We start from the raw sequence: 27,037 nt of genomic DNA, 5'->3' as shown, positions 1-27,037 counted from the left end.
TTTCTGTCATGTCGTTTTTCATTAGTCTAAAACTAATTTCTACAAGATTACCTATTAATATAGCAGTTTTATCAGCAATAGAAGAATTTATAATGAAGAGAAAGCATGATGACAACTACAGATTCTAAAGTAAATATTATTAATAACTTCTGGGATCAAAACAGTTTAAAAAAAGCTTAATTAAGTACTGAACTTTCTAAGTAAAAAATGTTTGGATTATTCTTACCACTGTACCAGATATTTCTCCCTCCAGAGTTTGTTCTGGCATTATTTGCTAAGGTGACAAATATTGTTTCCCCACTCTGAGCGAAACGGATACATTGCTCACGGCTTTACATGCCATGTAATGCAAGACCAGGGAGAAAAGAACTTACTCTAGGAAAAAAAGCAGCAAATGGGAGGCGACAGCTCATGTTGATCCTCCACAACTCGATGACAGTATCTTCCAATAGCTCACAGGAGAACACATCACTGCTACATATCTAAAGCTACAGATGCCTCCTAACATCCTAAAGAAAATGCAAACACCAGAGACAGCGCTCATCCAGGTCTGCGGTTGATATTTTCTCTGTGCAGTTTCCCCTAGTTAGCTGTTAAAATGGGAGTTTCAATATGCATTTGCTGCCTGTGAGGATATCATTGCTTGGGTAAAGCTGTAAACATCTATATTAAGAAAATATATTCCAAGAATCCATTTTCTTACCACATTTAGAGTATGCACAGGCAAAATTACCAAGTCGTAGACCTGAAGCACAAAGTCTTGAGCAGTAATTGGTACAGGTATTTAAACCAATTCCTACTCTTCTGAGAAACAGGATCATCGGCAAGATTGTTCTGCTTGTTTTCTATTTAGGTTTGAAATATTTATAGCTAACACACAGTGCAGTGGACTGTTAATGAGAGTAAAGTACAGTATTTGAATGGCTACATACCTGTTTTAACTACCCTTCATACTCAGACTACAAAAGTCTGAGCTTTTTTATTGTTGCTGCTCTTTTGTTATTTAAAGTGAATACCATTTCTATTTAGGTGAAGAGTGCAATATCATTATAGTGTTACCTGTGCACAGTATACCTTTGAGCTGGGAAAAGAAGGGAGAGAAAGTTAACTTTAATGAGCTCTTTCTCATTTTGTTCAGTACATGCACTCCAGCACTGTACACGCTGACACACTGGGTGTGCTCCTGCCATTCTCAGAATACAAACACAATTCCAGCTGGCAAATATATGCCCAGTTCCCTCAAAAACATCATCCTGAAGAGAAGTTTTCCAAAGTACGCAGCTCCACAAGGTGCATTCATCACTAAAAATCAACCAACGTTGCTTGATAAAGGCATGAACTTGAATTATCCATGCATTGTTAATTAGCACATCATTTAGGGGTCACCACTCTCCTCTATTTTTGTGCCATCATTTATTAATAATTGGGTAAAAAAAGGTGTTTTCATCAGTCCACTAGCTCACAGCTTGTGTATAAATATTGTTTGCAAGGCACTAAATTTTCTGTAACAGCAGGTTTGACACTGCCATTGGATGGGAGGAAAACATTTTTCAGACACACAATTTCACATACCCATTTAAATATTTTGGGAGAAAATGACAGTCAGTAGCTCTTATCACAACAGACATGATACAAACCTGTGTCCTGGGAAACCAACTACGCAATGTAAACTCTATATTCTAAAATGGCAAAATGTTACCTACAAATGCAAAAGCAATTTTCTCTTGTGCTTTACATACTCTTCAGTTTTCTCTTAAAATGAAAGAAAAAAAAAAGGAACATGTAGGGGAAGGGAAATTCTGGTAGTAGGGCTTGAAATCTGAGTGTCAAAAACACACAGGCAGGAAAACAGAAATCAGACCGTAGAAATTCAGTGGTTTAAGACAGGAATATCATATTCTACTTTTATTCTCTACTTGACTTAGGACTAGAGCACAACATATCTGGTTTCATTTTATAAGATTTTTTTTTCTGCTTTTCTTTTCAAGATTTTTTTGAAACTGAATTTAAATTTTACACAATGGGACACAAATTACATGCTGCAGAGGAAACAATCTGTCTCAGTGAACGAAACCATTTTAATCTCAAGAGTTTTATTATCTCTTAAAATCTATTCAAATTTAGGCATTTAATTTTACATTCCTTGAGTTTTACGTAGGAGATATTTTACAGGAGCAGGATTTTGAATAGACAAGATCACAACAACTACTTGGGACTTTGATATGTCAGATCAGAAAACATGAAGAAAGAATTACCTAAATTTTCAGTGTTATTCACATACATCAAAATACTTTCATAGGCCAGAGACCTTCTAATATACTGTATTTGTTCTTATAATGCCTTCCTGACGTGTAGCAATGTGAAACGGTGTACATCCTAGAGACACACACACAAAAGCAGGCAGGACTGTTAAATTCAAAACTGCTGAAGCATTTTAACATTTAATCATATAATTCTATTATTGCTTTTGAAACATTTTACTTGATTGATCACAGATTACTGAATACAATGCATTCATATATTATAGATTAAGAAGGGTAATATGTTGGACTACTGTTTCACTTTGGTTTTAAGCAGATGGTACAAAGGCAGCTTGACTTGTGTGCTATAAATGACATCACGGGCATTTTTTTTTAAACATACTGCAGCAAGAGCCATCTTTACTGCAACACTTGACCAAATTGCCAGCTCTACTTAGAGTTAAAAGAATTGAAAAATTGAACTTTGTATATTAGATTTTCCAGCACTGTAAGTTCTTCATGCCTGGTGTGTGATAAAGAAAACTATGACTTATGAAAAAGTAAAGCAAATCATTGCAAGATTTTAAATTACACTGAACATTCTGCATGAAACTTCAATTCATCAAATGGCCACTGAAAAATGAGGTAATTACCTACAATGATTTGCATGTTAAGAGCTAATACAATATTACAAAGTAAAGTCCAGTTGCACATTAATTGTGAAAGCAATGCATAATTTCCTGATTAATGTTTCATGCCTAATATTCTTCCATGCTCTGTCAGATGCTAAATAACAATATGGCCAATCAATCTACAGAAAGTAGGCTCAGGCAAGGACCGAGCTCAGTTTTCATGAATTCTGATGCAACAATTTCAGTTGCAATAAGTAATATTGTGAAGTTTATAAAGGCAACTGTTCAAAGCAAGCTCAAAAGATACTTTAAATAATTCAGCTTTTCAGTAAAAGGACCCAAGACACAACCTCTCATCCTTCATACACAGAAGCAAAGCTCCACTTCTTCCAAAAAAAGGGACAACAGCCTGAGCTGGGGAGAGAGCAATGAGAGGGTAAGTATCTTGTCACCCATGTGCAGCCCTTGGCCCAGGGATGTCTGTCGGGTCAGCAAAGGCTAAGCACGTCAAAGAAATGATATGTTCAGTCTCTCCAGAGGAGGATTTCCATCCGTGCTCCTCTGTTGAGGCAGGAAGGATAATTCCTCAAGGACTGAAACTCACCTGTCCTGTCAGCCAGAGACAGGGTGTCACAGTTCTGAAAGAGTGTCAGGTAAAGAAATGAAAGGATGACAAAAGTAAGGAAAAACAAAAAGCACTGCTAATAAATACTGCCAAAACAAGGGTAGGGGTAACTGTCAAAAGCAGAAAACGAGCGTGGCCTAGAATTTCTCTCTTCTGTATTAGCCAACTCAATGGCCAGATTTTTGCCAGGCATAAAAACTAAAAAGAACAATTACAGGACCATAAAGTCTTTTGACTTCCTAATGGTTTGCTGGGAAAACTCTCTGAAAGGTTTGACAGGTGAGCTACTGATTCAGTGTTGTTTAAAAGAGCAAAATGTTTCACAGAACTTGGAAAAGGGTGGTTGGGTAAATTCTCAAAGCAGAGCTTTAAAACACCAAAAAGTCAGGCAGAATGAGTCAACAGGAATGAATAGTTACAAACCAGAGTTAGTGGCGTTAGTGGAAGCATAGGCCACCTACAGAAAGAAGAGACCTTGACGCAAGAATTTTGGATATTCATTGAATGCTGAGGAAATTGCGGGACACTTTGTGGTCCAATGGATGCAGTAGCAAGGAACTGGGAATTTTTTAATGAGCTATGCCACTAATTTAACTGAGTGACCTTGAGTGAGGCATGTGACTGAAGTGTGTCACTTTCCTCATTTGTAAACGAGGTATTATTCTACCTATTGCACAGTAGTATTTGGAAACTTGATTAATTTACAAAAATTGCCTCCAGACTCTTGGAGGAAGGTGATTCTTAATTGATCTTCCCTAAAGCAGACCATTTTGATTAGAATAAAAACGGCAGCAAAGCAACTGCAGGTTTCCAAAGCCAGACTCCAGGGACAGAGTCAATGTGTCCATTTTTTAATCCTTAACGAAACAATAAATATTTGCTAGGGGTGATAAGAATATGTGTTGTGTTAATTTCCCTGCCTACACACAAATTTTATGATCAGCTCTTCAGAAAACAAAAAACCTGTCACCCACCCATGAAAATTAAAAAAAAGAACAAAAACCTGGAGGCCCTAAAATAGCTTATGTTGTTTAAAGATATTCTCAGAAACTCACTAGTAATTTTTTCTGTTCTTGTCTGTCATCCTGTATCAACTTCCAGCCTCCAGCCGGACGTCTACAGAATCCTCCTGGGAACACGAGGAGTCAGCAAAGCCAAGCAGCTCAGTGCAGCGGCAGGAGCAGTCCCAGCTCCACCAACGGGGATCTGCTTCTCACCTTTTCACAAACTCTGAGCTAAGATTGCTTGGCTATTTTCTCCAGGATTATTCATTGTATTTATTCTACCTGACCAGGTATGTAAAACTGGATTACCACACTATAGGGTCAACAAAAAAGATGTTGAGTCCATCACGACAGTAAATGGTTCTCCAATGAGATTATCAAAGAGCAGCACTGTTTATCAACTATGGCAAAGATTTGATCTTTGCACTTACTTTCCAGGCTCTATGGAAAATGCCATTCACATCAGTGGAGGACCACACAAAATAAATACCCTAGGACAGCAGAAGCAGGAGAAAACAAAAGAGTGGAAATCACATTTTAACTATCTCTTACATAAAAATACTTTCATTTTTCACTTCGGGGTGCTTGTAAATGAAATTGAGAAATGTTATTTCTAAACATCCTTTTCTCAGCTTTCATAATCAAGCCTATATGACAAAACTATTATAACTATTTAACATTTTGTGGAAATTTGCTTCATAGAAATTTCTATGTCATGCTAAAACGAATAGTACTCATCTTCATCTGTACTATGCCATGCCTGAAACTCTAATGACTCAGGAATTTACTGACATGAGCACTTGCCTCCAAGAGTCACCCTAGTAGAAAAAAAATCCCCAACACATCTAAACACAATACGAGAAATAGGAATTTCTAATCCAATAAAGTTTCAGGTACCTCATGCATAATACTTTAAGAGTATGTGTCATTGACTGTTAAATTTTCTATTTTGATTGAGCATATACAATTTTCTCACCATTCTCTTTATCTTTATACACAATTAGCTAACGTACTTTGATTTAGTAACCCACATTGCATATTCTTAAGAGTAGTTCCATGAGCACCAGAACCAGTAAAGACCAATTTTGTAGATAGTGTAATGTCATACTGTATGGTCTAAATAAAGTCTTCCACATAGAAAATCCTTACTTATCTTTTTAGCTACAAGTAATGTGAAAAGATATTCTATTTATCTCTGGAGGCAAGAGAATTCGCTATGCTGGTTCCCTCTGCAACGTATTGAAAAGGAACTATTAAATGCACAACTGTGAGGAAGTAGGAATACTAAATACAGTCCGAAGTGTCCAGGTACTCGGTGTTTCTCCATCAGCTGAACTCTCCCTGGGCTCCTCTCCCAGGAGGATGCAGCCCAACAGCTGCTGCCTCACTCCCACCACGCTTCAGAAAAACAGTCACTTCATTTCTAGTTCCATACGTTGCACCAAGATGCAGCTGAGTTGTTCCGAGTAAGCCGCCCTGATCTGACACGCTCTTATTTCACAAACAGGCATTACTGTTCTGTCAGAAATTAATGAAAGGCAGGCTCACTGGAAGAACACACTCTTCACAAGCTAAAGACAGTTGACTTCCCTCCTGCCCAACAAGACTCTAAGAGTGCTAAATAAAACTGGTAATTGCTTTAGCACAAACTTACTTCTAAACAGAGTTCAGTGGCGAAAGCATACAAAAAAGCAGCTGGTTAAAATTCTTGGGTTTATTATCAGATCTCAAAAAAACTCCAGCCTTTGAGGAAAAGGCATTTCTCCTGTAATTTCCATTCATCATATTCTGAATCACTTCTTTCTTACACATTCCTACTGTATTTGTGGACTGTATTTCTAAATTTTCATGCACGCAGTAAAACTTTGACTTGTGTAAGGACCACGCAGTCCCTCCACTTAATTCAAATAAAGCAACATTTTTAAGATGTTTGTGATTAAAAATGAACATTGAAACAGTTATAAAAATACATACTTTCCTAAAATGATCCTAAAAGGGATCTAGTTTTCCATTATTGACTAGCATTGTCAGAAGGAAGTTCACTAAAATACATTTAATCCATGCCAAAACCAACTTTTTGGGGAATAAAAAAACAACCAAGGGCAGGGGAGGAAGAGAAAAGAGTTAATACAGACAATATAAAGCAAGGTAAAAAGTCTTCATCTAGATGTGAGAGAAATCCAGAGGATGACAGGGACTGTCAGTGCTTAAATGTGATGAACTATATGTTATTGCAGTTCTGGCTTTGCAGATTTCTCCACCACCACCACAGCCACTTTCTTTCCATCTGAACAGCTTGAAAAGTAAATTTGATCAAATAAAGGAATAGAATCTGACAAGCAAAATCAATCCCAAAGTAAATATTGTTGCAATTATAATGTTTGTACTAGATCTTCTAAATCATTTTCACACTATTCCATTTAAAAGAAACAATCTGAAATTTCAATGTCATTTCTCTATAACAATAGGAATGAACAGACCCCAGGCTTCTAGCAGGGATATTTTTATAAAAGCACTGTTATGAAACAAAAGAAATAATAATTATAAAATCATTTGACGTATTTTTAAAAACGCTAGGTCAAAATACTTTTGAGTTACAAAATGCCTTGTAGTTTTTTCCCATTGCTTTTTTCACCTTATCCACCCTTTCCTCAGCTCATCTGTTGATCATTATTTTGCAAGAAAGAACCACTGGACTGGTGCATGTTCCAATGGCAGCCGGTGTGCCGGGTCTGAGCGCAGGCTCCCCCTCTGCACTGGCACACAGCGCTCCCTGGCCTGGCCCGGATTTTCAGGAAACTTGCAAGAACAAATTCAGAATTACTGGGGAAGGCTTCAGAGAGGAAGAAGCACAAATCGGGTAGACACTCCCATGGAAAACACTGTGATCAGCCCCAGCGTTTACAGCAGAAAGATGAAAACATGAGTATCACATTAAAATTCCTGAACACTGTTTCTTGCAAATTTATGCTACGGTACAACCAGACACTGCTCTCGGTTCATTTTGGTCTGGTCCATTTACCACAGAAGCTGCAGACACCATCCTGACAAATCCAGCAGCACAGCCTGGCCTCTGCAGATGGATATATGTGCACGGAACACCTTACACTTCAGCCTGTTTTGAGTTGGACTTGCAAAACAAAATGCCCTGTGTACTGATGCAACACACAATTATTTCTACAGCTGTAGATTTGATTGTTAAAAACGTCCTGAAACCTTCCTCTTTCTTCTTTACCTGTCTGATATTCACCATTTGTGCCTGAGAACAAATGTGTTAGATTTCTGTCTTGCCTTGGTCGCTCAAATTGAACATTTGATCAGCACATTTTGAACCAGAACATTGCTCACTTCCCCAGCATACCATTTTCCAAAAATTTAAGGAGACAAATGATCTATACTATATAAAATGACATTTTTCTGGATATTGTCAATTCCAAGCCACAATGGCTGCAGAAAATGATTGCAGGTAATACTTTCAGATAGAAAAAAAAAAAGGTATCACAACAGGTTTAGACATTGAGGTAGAGATCTGTACGAAAATGCTGTATGAGCCCATTAACTTTAAAAATTACTTGAGCTCTAAGCTACTTACATGTATAGAAAATATCTTTAGCTTGAGCTGTCTCATTTATGGGCTCTTACCCAGAGCTTCCAAATTGTGATGAGTAGTCAGATGTCTAAACACAATGACATGCACCTTAATTACGCTCACAAAACTGCAGACAAAGTAATAAGAATCTTACTGACATATCCTGAAAACTGTGGCCCATTGTAGTGGCAAATAAGTATAGATTAAATATGTATAGGTCAAGAGCCTTTTTTCAATCTTTTCTGATTCTACCCATTAAATAGATTACACAGCTAGACTGAGTCACATATTTTTCTGCAGATTCAAAGAACATTGGATATTTTACATTTCCTTGGTTTGGATTTACAATAGTTACTTAAATGCTTCGAAGTATCAAGGAAACAGCAGTGTGCTTTTATCCATTATTTGTATTGATTTAGTTGTTTCTTGATTTCCAGCAAAAGCTTTAGAATCAGATTTTTCACAGTCTCTTGGTTTCACAAAACCCACAATTTAGAAGGATATTTATTCATCATACTTTTGAAAAATTATGTGGGAGAAAAAGGAGAGTGGGTGGGGGGTGTGGAGCAAAAACTCAGCTCACTTATACACTCTTAAAGCAGCTCTAAAGAAGTTTTAAACTATTTACTCCAAGGACTGCTAAGGTCTCAACTACATGCAATAAGAGTGGACAAAAACCAAACTAACAATGAACCACACACCACAGAACAATTTGGGTATAGAGAAAACAAAAATGTGGCACTGATAAAGGGGTTTAATTGCCTTTCTTCACTTCTCATTATATTCAACATCATCACTTCAAGTGATTTTACAGAGGACAAAATACTTTTAGTGATAAACGACATTTTGCTGCATTGCTGTAAACACCTTCCGCTTTGCTAAATAGTCTTTGTGTAAGACAGAACCTGTGGCAAGTGCAAGTATGACGTCAATTTGATGATTACAATATGTATTAGTGCAATAAAACAGTAGAAATATTACACAGGATAGTGACTTCATATGTGCAAACCTGTCAGTCAGTCAAAAATCCCTTGTCATATTTCACTCACTACCAGAGCTGACAAAAGATCCTACCATACACAAATCTCTGTAGGTGTTCAGACAAGTACTCATATATGTTTAAAAAAAATAGTTATTTTCCTTGCCTCTAGAAGAAGATTTGTCACTATGTAATTAAAGATAATAACAGAGACTGAGAGCAACAGGCCAGATGTTGATCTCTAGTGGTAGTGCAATGCAGAACCGCCACTCCAAAGCAACAGGATGGGTAAAGCTTTTGAAAGTTCAGGAGGATGTCCCTAAAATCACACAACCATGTCCATTACAAGTTCCAAAGGAGAAAGGCGCTCTAACAAACCTGACACTGCAACCTGCCCTTGAGAGGAAATTCAGTGACACAGAAAACCACGTTTGACAAGCACATAGTGAGTTCTGCTAAGAAATGCATAGGGGAATGTGTGTGTGTGGTGTCGGGGGTTCTTTCTTTCTTTTTGGGTTTGCTTTATTTTTCTTTGTATTTGTAGAAAGATAAATAGAGGATGAATATCTACTGACATAGTTTCTCCCTTTCTAATATAAATTTTAACGCAGGTACATTGCCCCAGTACTGAGCAAGGCGTTTGTTGCTCCAGCTTGTCCTGAGCAATACACAGAGCTTTGCGCTTCTTACTAATCCTAATGTCACATTACACTACCCTCTCACCGTAAAAAGAGGCCGTTAAGAAAGATGAAATTACATTTACATTCACTGTAAAATCTCTTTCAGGTTTGCAAAATAATTTTCATATCCAAAAGAATGAGAGCTGGTTTGTTCATTGGTGAAACTCACATCAGAGCCAGCTGGCATCACCTAGAACAGGTCTACAGGCTGCTACTAGTAAATGTTAAAGCAGTGTGAAAAGTTCTTTGCTTAATGTATTTATGTAATTATAGAATGAGAGATGCAATCTGTACATGACTCCTTATGCAATATAGGGCATTTCATAGGCAGAAAGAATGAGGCTTGCCTAGAAATAAAGTTACAAAAATTACGTTTGGTGAATGCTACATTTTAGAAGTTTTTCTCCTAGGCTAAGGATGTAGCATAATGAGGACAGGTTTTCATTTTTTGCATGCGTAAGTTCTAAGTGTAGTATTTATCATTTGCTAAATCACACTCATTTTTCTGCATTTTGCCAGCAGTTGCATCAATTGTCATTTAACTGCTCTAAATAATGTGTTCTCTTCCCTGCTGTATTAAACTATTTCTATCAAGGCTAATGATTTTCTGATTTCCACATGCCAGTGAGCTTGGCAGTAACAAATGATGCCCCTCTTTTGCATGTTGCAAGTAGCTTAAATTATATTTTAATACCCATTTAAAGGATCATTAGTTAAGTTAATATCCTTGGTATTCAGAAGGAACAAGCATTTCAGTAAAGGATAGTCTCACTGTATATCCTCTGCTAGCTCCGAGTACATTTCGAATAGCCTTGGTTTGTTAAACTCACATTCACTACATATAGACAGGCTGCAGAAACCATAAATATCTATTAAGTCCTTGGTTACAGTGACTTATTTTCCTTTGATGTTGTTATCCCTCAGCAAGGGAACTACATATTTCAAAACAGAACCCAAACTTTTATTTCTTTGTAAAATACTGTCTAAATCATAAACGGAATCAGCAAACAAAAAGTTGTGTGACATTAGGACGCTGCGGAATTTCTGAAGGCAAATTGCAATCATAAAGGGACAAAGTTTTAGGCAAAGGCTTCCAAAATCAAAATCATGCTCCATGTTTATTGGTACATTCTCCTAGATCGTGTGCCACCTGAGGACGTGTGCTATGCCAGGCAGTAGAAGTGACCAGGCAGCAATCTGCCAGGGCAATGCTAACAGCGCTTGGTGATGTAACCATTTGACAAAATAAGCCTTCTAGAGTTGAGGTCTACCTATATCCATTGAAGCAGTTTCCAACGACATGGAATTACCTCTTGTCTGAAACAAATAGCTTCCAACATATTTGGTGGCAATGGACCAGGGATCAGACCCAGTCAGCATGGGTTTAGGAGGGGCAGGTCCTGTCTGACCAACCTGATCTCCTTTTATGATCAGGTGACCCACCTGGTGGATGAGGGGAAAGCTGTAGACGTGGTCTATCTAGACTTCAGCAAAGCCTTTGACACTGTCTCCCATAATATACTCCTTCAAAAGCTGATAGCCCGTGGCTTGGACAAGTGCACTCTCTGCTGGGTTAAGAACTGGCTGGAGGGCCGGGCCCAGAGAGTGCTGGTGAATGGGGCTGCATCCAGCTGGCGGCCAGTCACTAGTGGTGTCCCCCAGGGGTCAGTGTTGGGTCCAGTCCTGGTTAACATCTTTATTGATGATTTAGATGAGGGGATTGAGACCATCATCAGCAAATTTGCTGATGACACCAAGTTGGGGGGCAGCGTCGACCTGCTGGAAGGCAGGAGGGCTCTGCAAAGAGATCTGGATAGACTGGAAAAATGGGCTGATTCCAATGGGATGAAGTTCAACAAGGTCAAGTGCTGAGTCCCGCACTTTGGCCACAACAACCCCCTGCAGCGCTACAGGCTGGGCACAGAGTGGCTGGAAAGCAGCCAGGCAGAAAGGGACCTAGGGGTACTGATTGACAGGAAGCTCAACATGAGCCAACAGTGTGCCCAGGTGGCCAAGAAGGCCAATGGTATCCTGGCCTGTATCAAAAATAGTGTGGTCAGCAGGACAAGGGAAGTGATCCTTCCCCTGTACTGCATTGGTGAGGCCACACCTGGAGTATTGTGTTCAGTTCTGGGCCCCTCAGTTCAGGAAAGGTATTGAGGTGCTGGAGCGGGTCCAGAGAAGAGCAACAAGACTGGTGAAGGGACTTGAGCACATGACCTATGGGGAGAGGCTGAGGGAGCTGGGGTTGTTCAGTCTGGAGAAGAGGAGGCTTAGAGGTGACCTCATCGCTCTCTATAACTACCTGAAGGGAAGTTATAGCCAGGTGGGAACTGGTCTCTTCTCCCTGGCGGTTTGCAATAGGACAAGGGGACATGGGTTTAAACTCTGCCAGGGGAAGTTTAGGCTGGATATTAGGAAGAAGTTCTTTACGGAGAGAGTGATCAGGCATTGGAATGGCCTACCCAGGGAGGTGGTGGACTCACCGTCCCTGGAGGTTTTTAAACTGAGATTGGACATGGCTCTTAGTGTCATGATCTAGTAAATGGGCTGAAGTTGGACCAAGGGTTGGACTTGATGATCTCTGAGGTCTTTTCCAACCTAGCCAATTCTGTGATTCTGTGATTCTGTGAATCTAAAGAATGCATTTTGGAGGCATATACAAAGTAAATATAGCAAAATAAATTCTCTCAGTAATCTTAAGTGAAAACAATTTCATTCTGGTTCAGGAAAAAGAATTTTCATTTAGCATTAAAATCTTCTCTGATCCACTTTAAGAGACGTAACTCATGCAAGCATTTTAAAAGGAAAAAAAAGGAAAACAAACTAAAACAAACACAAGTACTTACAAGGTTGATACAAATATTTTTTCTTTGCATTTTAAAAATTTAACTTCAATTTTCATAACAGCTTACAATCTAAATTGTTTTCCTCACCAAATATGCTATTTGTTCCCCTTTCCCACCATCAACTGCACGCCCATCCCTTTAATCCTAGGGACAAAGAAGGAAAAGGCTGATGGGGCTGAGGCAGTGAACATGGGTACACGGGATAAGCAAACGTTCTCTGAAAAGTCAGATGTGGTGAGCAATTCCCTTCTGCAGCATCAACAGAAAAGCAAACAGTTCTGCTCCGGCAGAGCTTGCTCTCTGTGATTGCCACAACACATTCTTCTTGTTCTGGGGCCTGATTATCAGGCTTTTGTCAACTACCTTCCATCTCAGTGTATACATACATCCTATACATTCTTTCAAATTTAAAAAACGCACTGAGACCCCAAAGGAACACAAACTTTGAGAAGTAATATTGCTCAAAAAAGTGATCGAGTTGCTATGTGAGCCACCGCAGTTCAGCTGAAAAAGGAGCTAATGTTGCAGCTTCTAATGTCTGTGTTTTTTCGATCTGGTTTTGACTATTTACAGCTTTGTCAAAAATAAAACATTTGTATTGAGCTTTTCAACACGGGTAGGATGTTCATGCTACTAGCCTTCATTTTTTGTTATTTCTGCAACTTCCACAGTATGTCTGGTAAGTAGGTGGGTTTATGGAGTCTATTCTCTGCCAAGTATTACAGCAGTGGTTCCAGAAATATGTTTCTAGTGATTAAATCCATTTAATATTTAGTCCTGTAAGTGTCAGATTCTTCATTGTTTATAGACGATACGCAGTGAGCTGTAATAAATACTATTCAATTGAGCTGCCCAAAGCAGAAGAAATATTTGTGGAGTTTTCTTATTTTACACTTTCAACACAGAATTTGAAACTCAAAACACAGCCCTCCTTTCTACAGAGATCACTCCATATCTTCCCACTTCCAGGTGACGACAGTAAATGACAGGTCCTGAGGACAACTGTCTTCTGGCAGTCTGCAGGCTGCACCCTCCCTCCAGCCCTGCAGCTCAGTGGGCACTCAGTAAAAACAAATGCTACACAAGTTTTTCTGGGCTCTCATTGCAGGCACACGAGGAGGCACAGAGAAAGGTCACACATCAAGGAATGTGCAGCCAGCAGGTCGCTCTCCTCCCTGCCCAGCCCTCACAGCGCAGTAGCTCCAGCCCCAGCCCTGCTCCTGCGGCAGAGGCCACTGGCCCCCTCTCCCACCTCCTGCTGCTGGCACAGGGGCAGGACCCCAGCAACAGATAGGGAGAGACCCCCTTTCCCCATCCTCTCTGTACTGAGACAGAATACACAACCCATACACTGTAGTTACCAAGAAATGCAGTGGCTGGTAAACCCTTACCAATTTTTCCATTTTTCAGATTTTGACAATTCCACTGAAGTGACATTGTGTGGGACGTCACAACCAACTTCCATCTCATTTCAGTTTACTGTAAAAATATAAGCCTTTTTTGCAAATATCCTATTATGCAATTTTAACTTATCTTTTGTTTGGCAGGTTGTAGAACACAAAACTAAAATTAAAACTCAAAATTCAGGTGGACTTAAAAAATAAGCAATAAACTTATCTTCTTAATAAACATACCACCAGGAATGTCAACTGAAGCTCCCCTCAATTCATAAGACTGATTTTCTTGGTAAGCGCACAAAGCACCTAAGCAGTCTCCTAAATATTTACCTACAAGTGGTCGTAATCTATTACGGCTCCCACATCTGACTAATTGCCATTTAACAGTTGCTGATGTATTACAAGAAGTGGTGTCCTGGCTGTACTCCCTGTTTAAGACTGGACAGCTTGCATCTCTGACATTCTTCTTCCTGACAACAGGTCTCCCTTGTTTCACATGCACCTTGTTTCTTACAGCAGGTATTTAATGTAAGTAACCGGGTACTCGTAATTGGACCAGAGCAACATATCACCCATAAATGTCAAGCAAAAGTCATTAATTGGCATATTTAATCTCTGAAAGACTTTATCAGTAACAGAAAATAGAGCCTTTCTATTTCACTGTGAAAAGAATTTTGGAAAGCCATTCCCACAAGCTCATATTCAACTGTGCCACAGGTGGAATTTATTGGCATTTTTGCAGATCCTGTCCAGACAAAAAGCAAGCTTGACTGGCTTAGAGACTCCAGAACGTCGTCTTCTGAGGCCCTACTGGAGTCCGTGTCGAGGCAAACCCGGGGCAGCAGGTGGCAGTTTGCATTGCTCCTAGTGCTCTGCCTTCCCATCCACAAATAACTATGGTCCATACTTGGCTGCTCATGCCTTTTGTGGGTCATTTTAGAGCTGAAAACTGGGGCTCCTAACAGACGCTATATTCCCTAGTGTTAGTACTAATAGAAAGCAAAATATAACATAGGGCTTTCTGAGCACATTCAGGTCAGTTAAGGGGGGTCCTGACTGTCCTACACAGGACACGTCTCTTCTCTAGCCAGCACACACGAGTTAAGAGAAGAAAAAAGGCATGTGTGTAACTCTGGTCATAGAAACACCAGAATTAATTTATATAAGCTTTAACTAGGATGTCTTATAGCTTCCATTTCTGGCCCAAATGATGCCTTCCACTTGCCAACACAGCCTTGAGAACAATAAAACCCAGCACTTACAAGCCACGCTGCTGCCATTACTGTGCTGCAGTATTTTTTACACAGACCTATCATATTCCTTGCATTTTGAAATATTCAGGAAAAGTAACAAAATAATTTCTGTTTCTCTAAAATACGCGGTTTGACCCTCCTTCAAAGTAACTGGCTATGAGTCCATATCATTCTGTGCAGCTTTGAAGTATCTCTGAATTCAAAATCCAAATTAAACCTGGAGATTTCTTTCCTGTTTATTCACAAAAAGATACAGTTGGTCTACAAGGAAGTCAAATCAGCACGCCTGTCTTTCAGCATTAGTCTTTATGTCTTGAATTAAATGTTTGAAATTAAGAAAACATTAGTTCCCTCAGGCTTTGCTTTTCTGTGAAGTAGCCATAGAAAAAGGAAAAGCCTTGTTAAATCATTATGTTGTAATCATAGCACGTGTCCTCACTACATACTTATTTGCACATGGAATCTGTGGTTTTTATAAAAAGACACTATTAAACACAAGATATATCCTATTTAGTCACCAGGGAACAACTGTATACTTGTATAACACCTAGTTTGTCCTTTATAAGTCATTTGAGATAAACCTAAGAAAGTTTTCGCATGTATTATTACTCCATTATTTATATGCCTTATTTACACCTAAATTATTTTCTTCAGTTTTTCCACTACTGCCACTGCTGGTAGAGAGTATTAGTAACAGTCACATAAACAAAACACCACCATTTTAACTATTGCGTCGAAACTCACATAGGGATAAACAAGACAGTGATTGAAATGCTTGTAACCGTTTATGACTCCAGGTTCTTGAAAGGGACAGAAATTTAAACACAACCTCACAGTCAGCATCTCCCTCTTTGTTACTCCTGGTTTGGAGGTTCACCAAGAGACTTTCTACCGGACCTGTCTGTTCCTGCCCCTGACATCTGAACACAAATATGGACATCAAAACCTTCGAGAGTTCCGGGTTGTGCTTGCCAGGATTCAGACAATTCTCTGCCGGAGAGCCAGTGCACATTGCTGTACTTCCACGCAGGGCCCTAGATCCCCTGTGCCCTGCCACTTTACAGGAACAAAGCAAAGTCGCTGACTGGACGCATGATGCAAGGTTTACTGCCTTTTAAATCGCTAATTCCCGGTTCAGTAGGATCCCACCATTTCTAACAAGTTCACCTGTGCTCTAGTCAACCATACAACAAGCTCTCAAAACTTTTGCTTTTCTTGACAGCTTCAAAAATTTGGGCAGATTAATTCCCTAATGTACTATCATTGAAGAGTCCTTTAACCTTCATCTATTTAATTAGGTCACAACATAATAATTCTTTAACTACTTGTGATAATCAAGGGCGAATCAGGTATCTAGCAAGATACATTCATCAGAGACAGTCATCACTGATTATTTTGAATGTAAATGAGTACAAAATGTATTTTGAACACAATGCACTTTAAAACCATTAGCATTTTCTCAAACATTCTTAGGTGGCATACAACAATTACCTTTGAACAGAATAAATAGAATGAGGAATCATTTTTATTGTTCTTTTGGTCTCAGAAATGAACAAAGCTAGTGTACAGAAACTGTAATAAGGAGTTATCATAACCTGAGGGAATCTATTAAATTTCAATTAAGAGTATAAACTTCAGGCTATGAAACTGAAAGGGACAAACATCCCTTCAGATCAGAATGAAAGGCATCTTTAAAAATCAGATCCTAAAGGACTAGATAGATTAAATCCCTGCATAAACTCAGAAATCCCAATTCACAGCCTGCAGAAATTAGAGCTAGTCTAATTTATTCATGGTGTATTTTATTGTATTTAACAGAATACAACATCATTTTGCTGTGTTAAGTTATAACCCCCTACTCATAGAGATAGCTTTTGATTTCATTTCCATTGCCTTGGGCGAACAAGGCTGAGGACCCACCAGGCTGTGTCAGGTGCTGATTGATTCATTTGAGCCTGGAAGATAATAGAAACTGCTCAAATGACTGGAAGAAAAAGAAATCTGAATTGGGACATTAGGCAAATTGCAAACCAGTTTTGTAATCTTAATTTTAAAAATTAGTTTAACATGAGAAACACAAGGTTTTTAATTCAAAATTTTCACATAAGCTTACCACAGCCCATTACAATTTATCTCTTAGATTACACTCTCTAAATTTTGTGGAGATTAGAAGCTATATGATGCCTATAAAACTGGAACTTAAGGCATATTCTAGACTTTCATTTCTCATTCATTCAAACACGTTCGATTTCCTGAGTGCCCAATGCGTGTTTTCCAAGGACTAGAAGGATCTCATTTTACATGCTGTCTTTCTACAGTCTTTTTAGTAAGCTTTTCCTGATCTGAGCCCTCAAAGTCAAGATAACTCAATTAGGGAATCAGAACAGGTACAAGAGCAGCAGCATGACTTTCTGTCACGTATATAAAATACAAGTGACAACAACCATTGAGTACATCTGTAGCACACCACTAGGTTGAGTGTAAAGATGTGTGAGCTGCTGTGGGTAGCTCAAGGTGTTCCAGTCTTGGCAGCAAGTGCTCCATCTGGCAAGCGTACTGTATAAACAACAGAAGCACACCTTAATCTTTAAATATTGATAGTAGAGGAAGGATTATTTTCCTGTCTCTGTCCTGCTCCTACATCTTGACCTCCAGCTCTCTCATTGTTTCATCAGTCATGTAAGAGATTAGTGCTTACTAGAAGTGTCTCAAGGGGGCATTAGGAAAGGACGATAAATCGGACAGCTTGCCATAAAGACATCCCTCCTTTGAAATGCAGTTGTCTCTGAGATTAAGCTCATTCTCATGTATTTTTAACAGCAGGTTTGGCACACCACAGCACACGTAGGCAAACAAAAGAAACTAAAACTGGAATTAACCAGGAAATGAAACATAAATACTATCAACAAATAAAGACTAGAGTACCAACAAGTCACGATAATAATTTTCTTGAATTTCATTAAATTGAGGACTTTGTTGAACTTGCCAGACAATACATACCCAGACTTAGCTCAGACAAAACCAAACTGCTGGTGCTTGCGCAGCCATTCTCACTTGCTCAGGGTTGGTCCGGGACAGTTTCAACCTCCTGGCTTATAACAGTGGTCTCTGTAGGACACTGGCAGTACCCTGAGCCACCTGACCCTGTGTGAAGCGCTGTATGAACTGCAGTGCCTGAATCACATTTTATGTACTGGACTCGTGGTTAGGTCAGAAACCCTGCTGCAGACTAATGGCTATGATGTAGGTTTAACTATATAGTCTTCCTTTCCTGAGAGCATATCTGTACTGACTGGGCGGTATTTTTTTTTACAAGCCAGCTAATTTTACCACTTTATTGTAGGTGATTATGCTTTCATTTATTATTCCCTCTACAATTCTTTCGCTTCACTGCCATGTAAACAGCACTTGGACATTTCCATGGAACTGGATTGTGCAGGTGAATTTGTCTAAATAATTTCCTGAGATTTTTTCACACATTTCACATTTTTTTATATGTATAACACAATATAGGGATGACATACATTAAACCAATGCCTAAGTAACATACGTTACTTTGTTGCATCATATTTTAATACAAATATTAAACATTACCTAATAGATTCATTGCAATTCTTATTCTTCTTTTATACCCTGCCAGTGTTTCAATAGCTGATGGTTTCAAACACAGCACTGTATCTGTGGCCTGATAACTTGCAGATGCTTGAACAAGCAGTACAAATGCTGTACCCCACTGGTCTGAGCTCAGGAGCTACAGTTTGAGGGCCAGAACACCAAAAAGGTTAACTTCAAAAGAAATTACTTTCCTGGAGCCATAACCCTACAGCCCATACAGGAAACTAATTCTAGCTATAGTTGATTGTGAACTTGTGCAAATACATGTCCAGCCTGTGAGCTGAGAAACAATGATACAGCCCATCATTTTCAGCTCCACGTGCCAATTACACTGACACTGCTATGCAATGATGGGATGAAAAACAAGGACTGCAGGGAAAAAATAGTCCAAATGTTGAATTTGAATGGTGCTCTGTGATTCACAAACCTTTATCTTGCAAATGATTTCATGGAACCCTTTTAAGCATTACAGTTACACTTCTCCATATTAACTTTCATTAAACACACTGTAGGGATGATTTTTCTATTCATGTAAAACCCCCTCTCTATTTGATTAATAAAGATAACCCTGGGAACCTGTAAATCAATGACAATGGCGTATTTTTGGTCTCATTTTAAAATATTCATAAGTAGTAGAAGAAAATACAAGTAATAATTGAAACAGACAACAGTAAAACCCGCAACTGAATTCAGCTCTGGAAGAGCTTACTCCATACTTCCAGGTAAGTGAGGAATCACTGCTGCCATATACATTAACTTTCCTTCTAGTGGGGAATTTTCCAATGTGCTGGAAATAAAACACCTATTAACAAGGGTCTTATTTTCAAAATTGGGGTAGTCTTTAATCCTTCTTTTTGCATAGTCTGTATAATTAGAGAATGGAAGGGCATGAGGAAAAGACTCTTAGCACGAAGTAGTATGGCTGCAGGCAATCTCTGTAAGGCTCCAGAGTTAAAATATGGAAACGGGAGTAGGTGGGATGCGAAAGTAATGAAAATGCTGTAAGGATGGCTCTCTGAAACACAAAATACACTTACGTTGGAGTGACTAATCAGAATTTGGAAGGTCTGCATATAAAAATGAGAAACAGTGAAGATCTCCAAGCTGACTAGTATCAGGCAGTGGCTTATTTATACTGTGTTCTCTGGCACAATGCGTTCACCAAGGTGAAACACCTTGAGAATGCTGGTAGCAGCAAGTGGACCTGAGTAAGAGTCGACAATGCTGTTCCATGTAAAATGGATCTAGCAGCTAAGATCTCTATTGGCTTAGGGCATCTCTGGAATCTGTTTCATTCATTTCACAGGAGAGACATGTCCAGAGATAGCACAGGCAAGAAGTTTCTGATTAAATCATTATTCTGAATATATGAATACACATGAAGAGACTATGGACAGAAATGAGAATATTAAGTGCCCAAGTGATGGCCATTATCACAGAATAACTATATTATTAAAAAAAAAATAGCATTCATAGTACTTAAAAAGAACTTCAGTACAGAAATGCCTTTCAACATATCTAATATTCATGGTATCTCTATTATGCAGAAGCTACCAGCACAGCTAACAGATATTCAGATTCTTCTACCAAATGGCTACTCCCTGAGTCAGACTTTCCTCTTTCAAATAGGACTATCCTACAAAAAACCACGAACTGCATAGCAAAATGCTAACTAGAACTAAAAATACAGTAGGTAATTGGGGGTAAATAAATTCTGAAGTTCAGTTTTCACATGGTCAAGGGTAGAGCACAGGATTAAGTCTGACAAATTTCAGGTTTAATCCCTTTTCTCTCATAACCCCTTATTATACTACCAATATCGATAGAGACAGTATTGTTATTGATGTGCTTCTCAGAGAGATTCAGTAGTGTCTGTGAACCTTTCTCCTGAAGAGTAAGCCCCACCATAAGCTATTATTTGCATAATACATAAGGAAATAAGGAATTGGAATTTCTTCAACAGTTATTAAAAACTGAATTTTTTTTCTGTCATTCACATCTTGATTTAAATGATTAGACATGCAGCATAGTCAGAAGAACTAATCTGTTATTATCTTTTCCTGTATTCAACCACATCTACTGTAAATTAGAAATGCTGCAGTAGTAGTCAGCAACAATGCCAAGTACAATGTTTGTAGGTTTTACAATATTGTGCAGCTGAAGATTTTAATTTTCATTGACATGTACATACATCAAAATTTGAAAAGGGGATTTCTGATTTCATTTATTCTTGTCAAGATTTGTCCACATGGAAGAAGCTTGAAGGCATTGCACTGCAAAGATAAATACTGGAAAAACACAGTTTTGAGCTATGGCAGTCTGAAAAAACCTATGCAAAAGAAAAATCTGTTTAACATGATGTATGGGGGGAAGAAGTTTCAAACAACATTTAAATGGCAAGGTTGCCACCCCAAATCTGACTAAAATAGAAGACAATGTGTGTAAAATTGGTTAAATGAGGGCTCTGGTGCGTATGCAGAAACACTGATGACTCTCTACACCACCACCTGAGCAAATTAGAGCTGAGGATCAGGAATTGTTCAAAGAGGTGCTCTAATCACTGGGAGCTGGTGCAGAGAGGAGGAAAAATGAGCTGCAGCTCAGTAAGACTTTGGCCCTCTTGTTGTGTGTTCTTCCTGGACAATTCTGACCATGAATAGCAAATTTTAGTTCTCTTGTTTGCACGTGAAGGCGATTTGCCTATTCATTTTCCATGATAACCTGAATTGAGACATATTCTATTCTCTACTATTACTGCATGTTTGAGAGTAGCTCCATGGAAAACATACAGCGCTGACACATGCTGACTAAGCACATGTGATTTCCTATCTACAACAGTTATATTGCACTGTTAGGAGTTATTGCCAATGCCAAGACTTATCGAACCATAAGATCTTGTGATCACTGTTATCCATCTGTTCCAATATCCACAAGGCAGTTAAGGTCACAGCAATCTACCAGGGAATGACAGAGAAGAAGGTGTATAAAAAACAGCTGTGAAGAAAATGGGATGGACTACGAGCAACTCCTTAGCAACACAACAGGCGTGCACAGGGAAACAACAGCTGCACACACACAGCAGAGCAATGTGTTAAAAGAAAAGAAAAAAAGAAGCACAAAGGTGGAAGGAAGCCAACATTACTAGTATTGACTGAGACCGGAAGATGGGGCTGAACTGAGGGAGAGTAGCAATCTCCATAGCATCACCTCACTGTGATACAGTAAGACACATTATTTTTACGTGACTTACTAACACCTAGGGACCAAAGATTTTGAGCTACTGTTTTTGTAGACCCCAGTGGCCAGGGGGTACAGCATAATATGAAGTTAAAGTCAGCCTGTGAGACAAAAGTGAACATTCACTCTGAGTGTTCCAGCTCAGTCACCACTGAGGGAAACTGGCCCATCCTGGGAGAGTCTGTCTCAGGCTGACACTGTCCATAAGCAGCCGTCACTCGGGGTGTGCCGAGCGGCTGCTTCGCACCGCTATGCTGTAGTAGCAGATGGTACCGTTTGTGTCTCTCCATTTCAGAATGGCTTTTAAAATGTTTTACTGTGGAGAAGAAAAAATTACTTGCATGCAAGCTTCCCACACAGTCCAGTCCCCAACACTGTGAGTGTAACTAAGAGAGGCAAGTCAAAACCACAGAATCCCTGTGGGAGCTGCCCGTCTCCTTCCTACCCAAACACCAGCAGAAACTTCTGCTCTCTTCTGTGATGTAACTGAACAAATACATTTGTAACACGCAGGGCACACAAATGTTTTGTAATAGGATAGGACTGCAGCTGTAGGAAAAAAGAGTCAGCTTCTCTTCCACTTGCTCACATGAAATAAATACAGCAAGAGGTTCCAGCCCACGGGAAAACAGAGGTCGATGAAGTATATCTCCTAGATCTGAGTGGCGAATGTCTGTCTGCACCTACACCAGCCACAGGCAATGATGGTTCTCATATGATTACACAAAGTTCCCCTATTTTGTGATAATCAAGTGAGACGTAAAACAAGTAGTGCCATGAGCACAGCAACACAATAAATACTGCCACTTTGCCCATAAGCAATGGCTTGGCTTGCTTGAATGCACACTGCACAAACATATTTGAACCAGACCTTCATCATTTGATTATTTTATGTTTTTCTATGTAACATTTTAAAGAATTCCCTGGGCCATGCCCAGAAAAAACTGTGAGCAAGTCCAGACCCCACAGAAATGTAAGATGATCTTGCTTGTAGAAATAGCCAATTAAGAGGCTCTGGTCGTTTTTCTTTTTTAATTAAAGAAAAAAAATTCAGCATGACACAGAAGACACTATGATTTTTGGGTTTCTTGTGTCTATTTGCTAAGAGATACATCAATAATAAGGGGGAAGAGGGCCTTTATTCTTATCACTGAAAGCAAACAAAAAAGCCCCCTAACAAATAAATAAATTACAAAGTCCAGCAGTCTTTGCCAACAATGAGATTGAAAAAGACTGTTCATGTTTGGTGGTGAGTAGTTTTGTCTTTCTTTCCTTCCCATGAGTTTCCTGTTAATACATCCCTTTATGACATGAAGTTCAAAAATTTACCAAGTCGTCTTCATCTGCCAACTTATTGGTCCCATATCCTTTACTACAGCCCTGTTCCTTATCCGGTTACTCTGCAACATGCATTTGTGAGGCTGATTCACCATGCTTTGGTGTAGAACACAGTCTTTCAAATTACGAATTTTGAATAATTTGGGGGAGTTGTTCCCAAGCATCTCCAGATCACTCTGAATTCTAATCGTGTCCCCAAGTATACATGTGCTGTCACACAGAAATGCAATGTAGTCACTCTTAATTCTATTGTCTGTGTCTAATGGAAATGTTCAAGTTGTGCCACCTATCTCTTTGGAACTGTACCTGACATATTTTTCTAATCTGACAGTGAACCACTGAAAATTACTCAGAGAATTGTTTTGTCAAACACTTTGTCAATCACAATGTCACTTTTTTTCTCCAAAGTTGGGGAAGATTTCAAAGTATAATTGGAATGTTTAGGAAGTAAACTACCTATGATAAATGTAGTGAGTGTAGGAAACACATGAAAAGCATTTTAGCAACAGTAGCTTTAGCAATATGTAATATCAATATATAACCGATACGTGAAAGAGATTAACTCTTATAAAAAACTTGATGGAAAGCTGCATAGATTGCAGAGCTTTCCTCAAGCAGAGCTTTGTTTTTCTCTCTTCCCCTATGTCTCTGTTCATGTTTTTTCACTGAATACATGATTTAGTACAAAAATCAGTATTTCTGGAGTCCTTCTATTCAACATTCTTCTCTGCTAGAGCTACCAGCTAGAACAGATTCACAATCACACCCTGTGACAGGTGCTTCCTCCTTCTGCAAAGCAGCTATTCATTACACCTTTATTCTGCTGACCCACAAGCATCACGTGTGATCGGCTTTTTTGGTTGCTTTAGTTTTAAGAACTGATTGCCATAAATAATATATATATTTTTAAATACAAAATATTCAGGAAATAAGTGGGAATATACACTTAGAGGGGATAAAGAATTTATTTGAACTATTTCTTGTCTTACGAGCGTGTTTCAGAAATACTGAATATGTGCTACAGAGTATTTCAGTTCCAACCACCTCTTAATACTAAACAATCTGGCCTCTTCATTTGCTGCTGTCTATATTTACTTGATATGCCTTAAGGCTAGGCACTAAAAATTAGGTACTGATACTGGACTTTTCACATCTATTCTTATTATTTCTTTCTTACACTCCTCATTAATACATGAATAACTTGAGATTAAAAGTGACATTCTGTTGAGCTCACTAGTAACTTTATGTATGGTATTGACAGTTCACTGATAGGTACAGTAGGAATTTCTGTCAAAAGATGCATTTCTTATTCTGTTTTCTTCTTGAAGTAGTAAGCACTGACAGTGGAGAGAATTCACTTCACTTACAAAATTGATTAGTTTGGAAACAATCACTTGTGTAATTAAGATAGGTCAGGCCACATTTCTTTATAAATAATTCATCAGGAAACTACTCTATAAAAAGCCAGAGAAAAGTCACTCCAGGTACACTCTTTTTAAACTATTTCTGTATAAATCAATTAAGGTGTTTTATTTTGACACCCGGTGTCAGTGTTTACGAAACTTGGATAGACAAGTCCATCCCTGCAGCATGCATTTGCAAATAACTTTACTCATTAATGTTTAATTAAGACAGAGGAAAACTGTCCTTGATATTTTGCTGCAATTAGTGCTCTCTATACCCCACTGACTTTCCATGATGAATTACTTTTCAAATGCAGAGTGAAGTGATTAAATAAAGCTGAAGATTCTCTAGCCATTGCACATTGCCCATCCTAAACTTTTAAGTAGATACAAAATGTATTGCTTGGCTGTAGCTGCTAAGTGTTTGGTAAAACTGATAGAAACCACTTTGCTAAGCATCTAAATGGGGGGTGGGATGAAGGGGAAGGAGTAATTTGATTTTTACATTTTACCGAAACAAACTCTTTAGAGTGGTTTCAATAATTTCAAAAATCTTTTTGACATGGAAAAAATGCTCAAATTCACATCATATCCTGAAAGGCTCAGATTTTTTTCTTTTTTTTTAAATCAATAGAGCATACATTCTTCAACTCCAGTTCCAAAGTGTTTCAAGGTTTTTAACAGTAAACTAAAGGACAACGTTCACATTTATTGATATAACTGCCATAGAAATGCCTCAGCTGTCTGAAAAACTACATTTTAGTTCCACCAGACATTTTGTTTTCCAAACTATTTTTCAGGCTGAACTAGGATAAAATGCAAACAGACTACTTCAGTGATCAGATTTGCAATATTTTGCTGTGGCTGCAGCACAACACAGTCGTGTTGTGAAATGACCCCGGCTGCCGCCCTCCAGAGTGACCCAGGGAACTGCTCACAGGAGCCCAGGGTGCTGCTCACAACTGCCAGGGTTCCTTCTCCAGAGAAGCACCAGTGTGGTCCCTGTTACTGGTCCCATACAGGGAGCAGCGCTGGTCCTGACAGATGCCAGCTCATGGCAGCTGTGTGAGCACCCAGAATCACCAACACTGCCTCTGGTGTCTGGGGCTTGTCTGGCTAAAGACGGGCTGAGAGCCTGGAGTGTCGGCTCTCCAACTCCACAAGTTCCAGCTTAACAGGATTCTGAAGACCTAGGCAGAAGAGCTGACTATTAACCAGACAGAACTGCAGAACCTTTTCCACAGAACCTTCACAGAAATAAAACCACTTTCAGAAAACTTTTCCATTTTAATGACAAAAAAACCCCCCTCAGTATATATATAATTAGTTGTTGTTGTTGTTGTTCCTGACTTTAACTAATATATATATATATATATATATATACACTTTTTTTTTTCTCTCATGACATTTTAGCTTTTCCAGTTCCAGTCCTAGATTAAGCTTAGAAATATGGAGGAAAATCACACACAAAACTATGAAAGGAAGCAACTGGAGGGACCTCTACCTAAGGCCCACCGAAAGGAAAAGAATGACAGAAGTAATGGAATACAGACAAGACATATGGGGTTTAATTCAGAAACTGGACAATGTGTGCTTTGACTATGCACCGGGCTTAAAGATCTTCCAGCAGAATGAAAACCTAAACCAAGATCTGAACCTGGAAGAACATTCCCATGTAAGAGGATGAATTGCTCCATAAGAGGGACCCTGACTTGTGTCAAGAAGAACTATCGGTGATTAGTTTTTCTCAGGGTATTCTCACTGTCTCCAGAGAAGAATGCATCTACTGTGTTCAATATGGTGTGATACAGACACACACAAACAAAATTTAAATATGGTGGTGGAAAAAACTTAGCCATGTCAGCAAGCTGCTTAGTCTAGGCTATTTTACCATCTAGTATTCTATGGCTAGACTATTTTGTGAATAAAGTACAGAGGTATTGATGATTTCATCACCTGACAAGTTCAAAAGGTATCATAGAAATCATAGAGTATAAGGATAGTTGCCTACATTTACTTACAGGTCGCCCATTATTTCTAAAACTATCAAACAAGCTCGCTCTGATCTATATCAGAAACAAACAAAATGAACTCAAACCAAAGACCATCAGAATAGTTATTTGCTGAATCACGGTCTCTCTGTGACAAGTTGTCACTATCGTATAAAAATTGAACTGTCTGCATTGTCTGTAGTAG

Source organism: Patagioenas fasciata, chromosome 14, assembly GCF_037038585.1.
Source record: "Patagioenas fasciata isolate bPatFas1 chromosome 14, bPatFas1.hap1, whole genome shotgun sequence".
In the NCBI taxonomy this organism is placed as follows: domain Eukaryota; kingdom Metazoa; phylum Chordata; class Aves; order Columbiformes; family Columbidae; genus Patagioenas; species Patagioenas fasciata.
This window is presented reverse-complemented; position numbering follows the sequence as displayed.